Source organism: Phoxinus phoxinus (assembly GCF_949152265.1).
Source record: "Phoxinus phoxinus genome assembly, chromosome: 20".
In the NCBI taxonomy this organism is placed as follows: Eukaryota; Metazoa; Chordata; class Actinopteri; order Cypriniformes; family Leuciscidae; genus Phoxinus; species Phoxinus phoxinus.
In genome coordinates, this window is record NC_136895.1 from 884,105 (window position 1) to 893,577 (window position 9,473).

Consider the following 9,473-nt stretch of genomic DNA (forward strand, 5'->3'; position numbering starts at 1 on the left):
TGATAACCACAGATAAAATGTAACTTTATGGTTCTATGGTATTTATGAAAACCAGTAGCCTAAATACATTATTAAAAACTGTAATTATATTCCATTAGTCCTTTAATACATTGTCTACATTAATAATATTATACAATTCAATATATATATATTAATATTACTAGGCTAACGTTACAGTAACGTTAAATCCGTGGTAAATGATGGGAATGTGTAGACGGAGAAGCTTCTGACTGTATCGTTGCGCACAGTGCTTCTCCTGTTTGTCAGCGCTGTTCATCTGCCTTTAAACTGGTTTAAATCACTGAGACATTTGTGTTCCTCGCTGAATTCAAGCGCTTCTCACTGGATCTAGTGACCGAGACCGATCAGAGTAAATGCGTCTGCTCGAGTGAGCTCGCGCTCGTGCTGCCTTTGAGCCGAGCGGATAAACGGTCCGTGTGGCGCGTGCGGTTCAAATGAGATTCGTTCCGCTTTTGGCGCAAAAACATTATCGAACATTTATCGAACTCCTGATATCGTTTTATCGAGAAAAATTATATCGCGATAATTATCGTTATCGTTTTATCGCCCAGCCCTAGTCAGTTATGCACCATAAACAGAAAGAAATTACACAGAAAAATAAAATGCACAAGCCACATTTACCTGCTCCCTTCATGAACTTAAAATTATGTTTTTCCCAGGTGCTGTGTGGAGGCGTGCAGCGGATGGCTAAATTGTTGCCTTTGTCTTTCTTGCGGAGGGTAAATGGGGGCCAAAAGCAAATGGCCTCGCTGAGCCACACTTGCGGAACCACTGCAAATGGCAGATCCTCCTCGTCGATAAATTGAACAATGGCAAACAGCATCTAAAATACAAGAAAAATTAGCACAATATATACATTTTGATAATTTTTTAGGCAAAATCAATAATGTCAAAATTCTTAGCCCTTCAAAAAAAATCTATAATTTTCACAAGTAAATCAACGGAAAACCAGCCTTTCCTTCCGGGCAAGGAAGAAGATAATATTTCTTCTGCACATTTGCTGTATGCGTAAAGTGGAGTGTATCTGATAGGCCAGATAAATGAAAAATGCCTAGCTTGGAAGATTCCACAGGGTAAGTAAAGAAATCGACCACGTTCCGGAACCTCTTGTAGATGACCAAAGTGTTGTCCATTTCATCAACAACGACATTCTGTATAAGTACTATGTCCTTATTTTCCAAAAGGACACAGTTGTCTCCCTCCAAACGTTTCACAACAAAGTCTTGAAAGTAACACTCCTCATACTGCTTTTTCACAGGAAGACCATTGAGGAGTGGTCCATGGTTGTGCTCTCTCAAGGACCTTGTTTTGGAGATGTTTGTTCTTTTGTGCTGACTTCTCTCTGACAATCGGCGAACAACCTGCTCCAGTGGTTGTGTAGGCTTGCGCAACAGTTTCTTCAGGCGCCCAAGTAAGTTTTCAAATGGGAAGCATGAGATATTATCAAGGACACCATAATTTTTGGCATCTTGGCTGAGGTGCACTAATCCATGCATGTTGTATGTCACATGTTCTTTTCCATAAAGCTTGCTGCAGTGATCAACAAAGAGAACCAAAATTCTGTGTGCATAGTCTACAAGGTCAGCACACAGGGACACATTCAGTAGGATGGTGATGCCAACTGAAAGCAGCATGAAGTTGTTGTACACTTGAGTTGGTACAAGGCCTTTTAAGCTGACTGGTCCAGTGTACAACAGGAACTGCCTGAATTCTGTAGCTTTCCAACGCTCAACATCTTCCATGGATCGTTGCTTCCTGTTGAACTCGCACGGAACATGGGGTGTAAAGGTCAGGAGTACTCTGGAGAGCTCTTTTACCACGCTGGGAGAAAATCTTGTCAGCCGACGTCCCTTTAGCCAAAGGTGTAACAACTTTCTTGTCACTCCAAGACATACCAGATGCATGTAATCCAGTGGGAACTGCGTTACTAAACCAACAGACAACAATGCCAATGGCGTTTCTCCACACTGATGACTGTCATCAGAAAGCTCATCACGGACAGCATTGTCTAATCTTAGAGTAGCATCTGTTTGAGGAAAAGTCATCCTGTTCTCGTAGTGGACCCCCTTTTGAACACACTTGTCACACCCATAATATCCACTGTGACCTTTCACATTTCTAACAAGCGCACGAGCAGGGGCGTCACAGATGAATGTTGATATTTTGAAAGAAAGTGCTCTCCCTTCAAACAGAACTCCTTCCGTTTCAAGCCGCTGTGCCTCTTCTACAAAAGGATTCAAAAAGTGAAGGCTGGTTGGCTTCTTCTTCCCATAGTAAAGACCAATGACAAATGGAAGTTTGTTTTGCTGGACATTACCCATGTATTGCTCAATTAAACCAAGAACTGGCCAGAACTGGGCATTTGAGCTTTTGAAAAGTGGAAGTCCATCAACATTAACTTGCATTGAAACTGACGTCAACTTCTGCAATTCAGGAGACACTAACAACTGCGATAATATTCCACTTTCAATTCCAGAGTGATGGTATACACCACCTGAGAGTTCTGTTGTTTTAACACAAGTCACTGTTTTCAGAAGGGTTCTTGGGTCTTTAGGAAGGGTTGGATGATCCTTGGACAAAATGGTTAAAAGCTTACCAAGTGCCACATGGGGGATCATGTTGTCAATAGCCCACCCTGCCAATTGTGTCCTTAGGCAATCCTCTTCCTCTTCATCTTCAGTGCTTGAGGAAAACATTTCACCAGCTTCACATGCCTCATCAACAATTATGTCCTGTGCTACAGGGGTTACAGTTTGTACATGGCTTGTTGTAGCCATTCCATGTAGATGTTCATTAACATGAGGATTAACTTGGTCAAAGTCAGGAATAACAGCAAGTAGAGCATTGTTTGCAGCTGCAATTTCCTGTTTGTCCCTCTCAACTCCTTTCAATATCATTCTCCTTTTGGCCCAGTAACTAGACATTGTGTCTAACCATGCATTTACCTTTAAAGCCAAAAAGATTGTCCCACAGTAGGTCTCTTGGGTGAAGATAACCGGTTATGCTCTGGTCAAGGTATCTGCAAGAAAATGTGAACAAAACCACATTGTTAATGTTAGGAATATACGTGGGGAAAATGTGGAACAGTGAGTGTTAAAAATAAAATGTATTCATTGAGTGTAGTGATTTAAGTGAACACAGAATTGTCCTCAAACATAAAATGTACAGAAGTTCACAGAATTACAAATCACAATAGCGTTAAAAAAACATTGTTACATTCAGATAAAGATGTTTCATGACTCAATAAACATGATTGTAACGATATATGATGTATGTGTGTTCTTCAAACTCTGTTCAGGTATCATTATAATGAGATTATATTCATAATGTAAAGGCAATCGATATAATTTATCCTTGAGCATAATACTTGAAAATAATATATTTTCTCTCTAATTGTTTTATCCAAAGCCAAACCAGATCACAGAAGTTTATATAAAACACTCAACTTGCGTTATAAAGTAATTTTGCAAACACATGATTTTAATCTCATAAATTTGTGTATAGTGGCTAGCTAGCATGCTAACGTTACCTAGCCTCAGGTGCACCTGTCACATAAATTAGCTGTTATTTTTATGATTTTATTGTAAATAGGAATGTTTACTGAAATGTTTTGGTTTTAGTTTTCAGTGCTAGATACAGTTTCAACTGTGAAGTTGAAGAACTGTGAAATAAATTAGGGATTATAACAGTGTGAATAGCCAGTCGTTGGTGATTATAGATAGCAATAAACCAATAGCAATAAACCAGATTTGAGATGTGTAAATGTGTGCATTGAGAGACTGAATGGGTCAGTTTGCACCACAAAACAATAGAGAAACTACACTGAATAGTTGTTTAGATTATGACAATTAACACCAGTTTTACAGTCTAATCGAAATCAAGTCAAGATCTTGAAAAACGTGATCTTAAAAAATATTTAACTACATAAAGAGTTTTATTCTTATCATGTTCAGATTTTAAATATAACATGGTCAGACATGTGGCTATAGCCTGCAGTGCATTTCTAGATTGACCACATGCCCACTTCAAATTTTTATCATGAAGATATTTCATAAAAATAAATTTCTAATAACTTTATAAGACTTTGAAGATATTTATCAAATTTTTTTTCATTATGACGATAATTTATTCTAAACTTACAACAAAGTGCAAAGTGTCAGCTTTCAAAAGATATCATAACTGTGTTTATAGTCCAAAGGGTTCATGAAGTTTTAGTTTGGGTATACCGTTTCTGGGGATTTTTCAAAAGTGGGCTTGAAGCTTTCTAGATGTAAATTTTTGGCTACCTACTAAATTTTAATTTGGCTTGCAGCAATCTAGAAATGCACTGCAGCTAAAGCCACGATCAGAATAAAACTTAGGTCAAGTATTTTTCAATATCACGTTTATGACTTTATTTCAATTAGACTTGTAAAATGAAAACTGGTGTTTATTGTCATCATCTAAACATCTATTCAGTCGAGTGTCTCCATTGTTTTGTGGTGCAAACTGCCCCATTTAGTCTCAGTCTCTCAATGCAGACATTTGCACTTCTCCATTCTGGTTTATGGCTCGTAGATATGCTATTCTTTTGTGTGCATTAGAGTGACTAACGACAGGCTATTCACATTGTTATAATCCATAATTTCTAAAGTTTTTCACAGTTGAAACTGTATCTATGACTGAAAACTTAAAACAACATTTCAGTAAAAATTCCTATTTAGAATAAAATCGTAAAAATAACAGCTAATTTATGTGCACCTGAGGTCTAGGTTTTTTTTATTACATAATTCCTGTAAAAAAAAATACATAACTGTCACTATAAGTTTCTGTTTCTCAAAATAAAATAATGGTCAAATACTGAAACCTGAGTATTATATCTTTCTAATGATGTATATTTTTTCAAGATAGTTCAAATTTACTATCAAATTTAATGTTATTATTTAAAGCTCACGCTCTGGCAAGGGTTAACAAAATAAGTATTCTTTTAGGCCGAGTCTTTTTATACGGCCTACCGCTGAACGCGGCCTTTATCCAGGAGCAGTTCCAGATGGGGAAATCTCTGAAACCCTCCGGAGGGTCTGGTGGACCAGAGTACAACGACAGCTGTTTCTGGTCTAACGTTACAGAGCAAATACGTGCGTTGACTCTCTCGATTATAGCTAACGTTAATGCTAAAGCTCGATAAACATAAAAAAAAAATGGCCGCCAACGGCTTTCGAAACTTTCGCCAAATTACAACCAGCCAGCATATTTTATGAGTAAATTATTTGATTTTTATATTATATGTTTATATTTAAAGTTAAGTATACATTTATTATCTGCAATTTTGGCGCCCATTATTAGCCGCCGCCACTGTACCTAGCAACTTTGCATAAACATGGCTAACGTTGACTTGTTCGGCAAGAACTGAGATGACTACAGATTTTAAATATATAAACTAAAAACAGTTGCGTTAAACACAAAGGAAACATGTACTTACCTAAATGATGGTAGTCGACGTCGATGACTTTGTTTAAACTGCAGGCTGTAGAAACTTGCGATCGAGTAGAACTGTACTTCTCGAGAACTGTACTTCTCGAATAGAGTGCACTCGAGTAGAGTGATGAATTGACGCGAATGTGTTTGTTATAGCGCCACCGTCTTATAAGCCCCGCCCAAAATAATTCTGAACACACACACACACACAAAAAAAAACACTGCGCATTCATTCTGTGTTTTATCAATGACATAATGTGTTTAGATTTTATAAATATTTTTTTGTAATAATCTCTACAGGGACTTTTACAATTTCTTAAACATTTGTACAGATCGCAATTGCTAATTAATACTACTGATAAGGTAAAACAAAAATAAAACATTAAGATTGGAAAAAAATTAAGTTTTTTTTTAACTTTAAACTTTTTTAACTTAAAGCATGAAGAACTTAAGAAGAAGAATTTAGCTTTTTCATTGAGTCTATCCTTCATGTCAAAACTATTTTAAGAGTATTTTAAAGCGGCTTGCCGCCAGCCGGCCGCAGTCCATTAGACAGAGGCAACCGCCAAAGAAAATGAAGCAGGCATCTAGCTAGAAATGCGAGTGACGTATTCGGCGGCAAACGTTGTATCCCCGCCAGCGGGACGCACCTATAGCCGACAGCTTAGGGCCGGAGGCAAATAGAAGCCGTGCGGATGTTTTTTGCTATCTGGGTTGTTGCCTCAGATAATCTGCGTCTGAATAGCGCGCGCTCTCCATGGGCGTGTCACATTAGCAGAGTAATGAGATGCCAGAACGATAATGAGAACGGCTGATCTCTCGCTCTTTTTATATAGATTACATAAACAGAGAATATTTCTTTTAGTTTTGAATTAGATAATTTAAAGCTACACACTTATATGATAATAGAGATATATAGCTCATGTCTGAGTGAATAGTATTCGCTGAGTTTGGTTTAAGTTTACAGACGTGCACTAGAAAAAAAGTTCACGGAGACAGAGAGGCAGAAAGCACACCCTGTTTACTTTCTTTATTTTACAAAAGCACAATGTTTTATTTCGATTTTAAGTGAACCCATAAATAAGAAGACATTTAACCCTCTGGGGACCAAAAAAAGTGTTTTTTTTTTAGCAATGCAAAATAAACTCAAAATGCTCTGTTAATTTTGATCTTTCATTTTCGTGTTATACATCAATCGATCCTGTTCAGTTTCGATTTTTTTTCTGTATACTCACAATAAAAATAAAGTGTTTTGCTTTTTGCCAAATAAAGAAAAATGAACATGATGCGAGTTCTGCACTCTCTCTGTCAATGAACTCCAATTTGAAACGCGTTGGAAAATGATCTGTAACTCCGCGAAGATTCAGTCAAACAGGCAAACATACCCACGGGCATAAAGCTTGAGATTGCATCTTTCAAATGAAGTAATTTTTATAAAAAACAAATATTCTCAGCTTCTGTAATCTGTATGAAAAGAGAGCGATTCCAGTCGAGCCCATTACGAGCTCATTGACTTTAATTCGTTCACGCCTACTGACGGAGCGCGCTATTCACAAGATAATGTGTTAAGCCATCTATGCAAAACAGGGAAACGCCCCCAAGCAAATGCTTTAAGTTTCATCATTCAGTCGCCTGCGCGTTGGGAAGATGGCACGATAATATTCTTCAACTTTTTTAAAAGGAATGGAGCTTCATCACTACCTGCGCCTGCAACTCGGAGTGCGCTTAGCAACACATTCAGAAATCAGAAAGAGTAAGTACATATTTACCCACTATTATTACAGATATTTTACAGATATTTTCACAAATTAATATGGAAAACATGTCGATTTTACTGGTTTTCTAAGGCAAAATTAGAACCTGGAATTTATATTTTTCCCGCAGTGCTGAATGAGAAGAGCCATTAATATTATTAATAAACTATTGTTTTCTAAGTCGGCTAAAAACATCTCCATCTCCGCTGTTAAGCAGATGCGCTTTTAGAGAGAAATGCTCCTTTCATACGCATTTCATAATCAGAATGTATTAGCTTTCGATTCGAATTTGTTCGTTTTTAAGTGGACATTTCAAGCTTTAGCCTACATAGGCTATATTTTGTTTCAGTTCTCGCGCTCCAGTTCACGGAGATCATGAAAGCGTGCCTGATTGTTTTATTTTACAAAAGCACAACGCTTTCTTGTTATTGTGAGTTTACACAAATAAAAGTAGTTGCGAATAATGTATTATTATTTTCTGTATGACCAGAAATGATAAGAGTAGGCTATTTTAAGTTGTTTCACTGTTGATAGGAAAATGCAAGTGTTCGTGTCCGCGGCTCCGTGCCATGCAGTCTAACCCGTATTATGAATGACATTTGACGAATTGCTTTGTTCCTTTTTTGGATAAAAGCGTCTCTAAATATGTAGCCTAATAAATGTTATAATAATGATGATAATTGTTATTATTATGTGCGTACACGGATCCCAAACACACCGCGTCTTCTAAGTCAGGTGACTGTAAATGCGCAAAAACTGTTTCCATTGCAGTTTTGCGAAATAATCTCTTTGTTTAGGCTTGCCTCATGATGGCCCAGTATTTATACGGTTAAATTTGTCTGTGTCTCATGTGACTTTGTTTTTTGTACACTCTGTGACTATACAAATCACAACATGTAAATAGGAAAATGTTTGCATTATTTTGTCACTTATTTGGATTAGTATGCTAGCTGCAACCATTTACATCCAGTCTTTGTGATAAGCTAGGCTAGCGGTGGGTGCGTCAAACAGACTTATAGCACACACGGAGATGAAAAAGGTATGTGTGGACTTATCTAACTCTGGGGGATAAGTTGAATAGCCTAAAGTCCCAAAAAGTCGGAGTGTTCCTTTAAATTATCCGTTTATCACTGTAAAGCCGCTTTGAAACAATCTACATTGTTAAAAGCACTATATAAATGAAGATGACTTGACTTGACTATCACTGAGGCTAGGGCCCCGTCTACCAGGCGCCTTTATGCTCAGACGTGATCGGGGTTTTCCAGCTGGTGCTCGAAAAAACTTTGATCCAGGGTCATGTGAGGTATCCGTGATACTCTCCTTCTTGCAAGAGCTGTTGGACGCGGGCCATTCCCCGTCCACGCTCAAAGTGTATGTGGCAGCCATTGCAGCTCATCATACTCCAGTGGCTGACCAATCACTAGGAAGAAATGACCTGGTGGTACAGTTTCTAAAAGGAGCTAGGAGGATGAACCCCTCCAGACCTCCATCTGTGCTGTCTTGGGACCTCTCCACGGTCCACCTTTTGAACTGCTCCAGTCGGTTGATCTTAAACCTCTCTCGCTTTAAAGACTGCTCTCCTGATGGCACTGGCATCTATCAAGTGAGTGGGAGATCTGCAGGCCCTCTCTGTGAGCCCTTCATGTTTGGAGTTTGGGTTGGAGGACTCCAAGGTCATCCTCAAACCCAGATGTGACTATGTACCCAAAGTGCTCTCAACGCAGTTTAGAGCACAGGTTATCGCGCTGTTAGCCCTTCCTCGTTCTGCTGAGGATTCTCCTGGGGGGCAGGAGCGGCCCAAATTTTCCCCATTGACTTACTATGGGGAAGGTCGGCCCATGAAACGCATGTTTCTCCTACTATGGTAAATTGCATAGGGATTTTGTATTGAACATAACTCTGGATCACAGTGTCATAGAGACAAGGGGCGGGCTCATTTTACTCAGACGACCAATCAGTCTCTCAGGGTCATTGAGAAGCTATCAAGCCACGCCCTGGCAACCATTTAGAGCACCCTAGCAACAAGTTCCATAGACATACATTGAAAGAGATCAAAGGGACAGGTACAGACATAGTTGTTGGCTCGTATGCAATCGAGTTTTGCCACTGCAAGCACCACTTCACATTTTCTTCAGGAAATGTACATTCTAGTTATTATTGCTGTTGGTATTATCTTCTTTTATTATTAAGTACAGCTAGGCCTATAGTATCTGCTTGTTCATGTAGAATACTTTGAGGTAA

At 38.5% G+C, this 9,473-nt stretch overlaps 1 long non-coding RNA gene across 1 annotated transcript; it reads right to left on the reverse strand.

Moving 5' to 3' along the window:
* Positions 1–681: 681 nt before the first annotated feature.
* On the reverse strand, positions 682–5,607 carry LOC306988654. Its single transcript, XR_013795473.1, has 3 exons — positions 5,483–5,607; positions 2,967–3,040; positions 682–844 (listed from the first exon to the last, which is right to left on the reverse strand). It is a non-coding gene; the product is annotated as an uncharacterized lncRNA (long non-coding RNA).
* Positions 5,608–9,473: the final 3,866 nt, after the last annotated feature.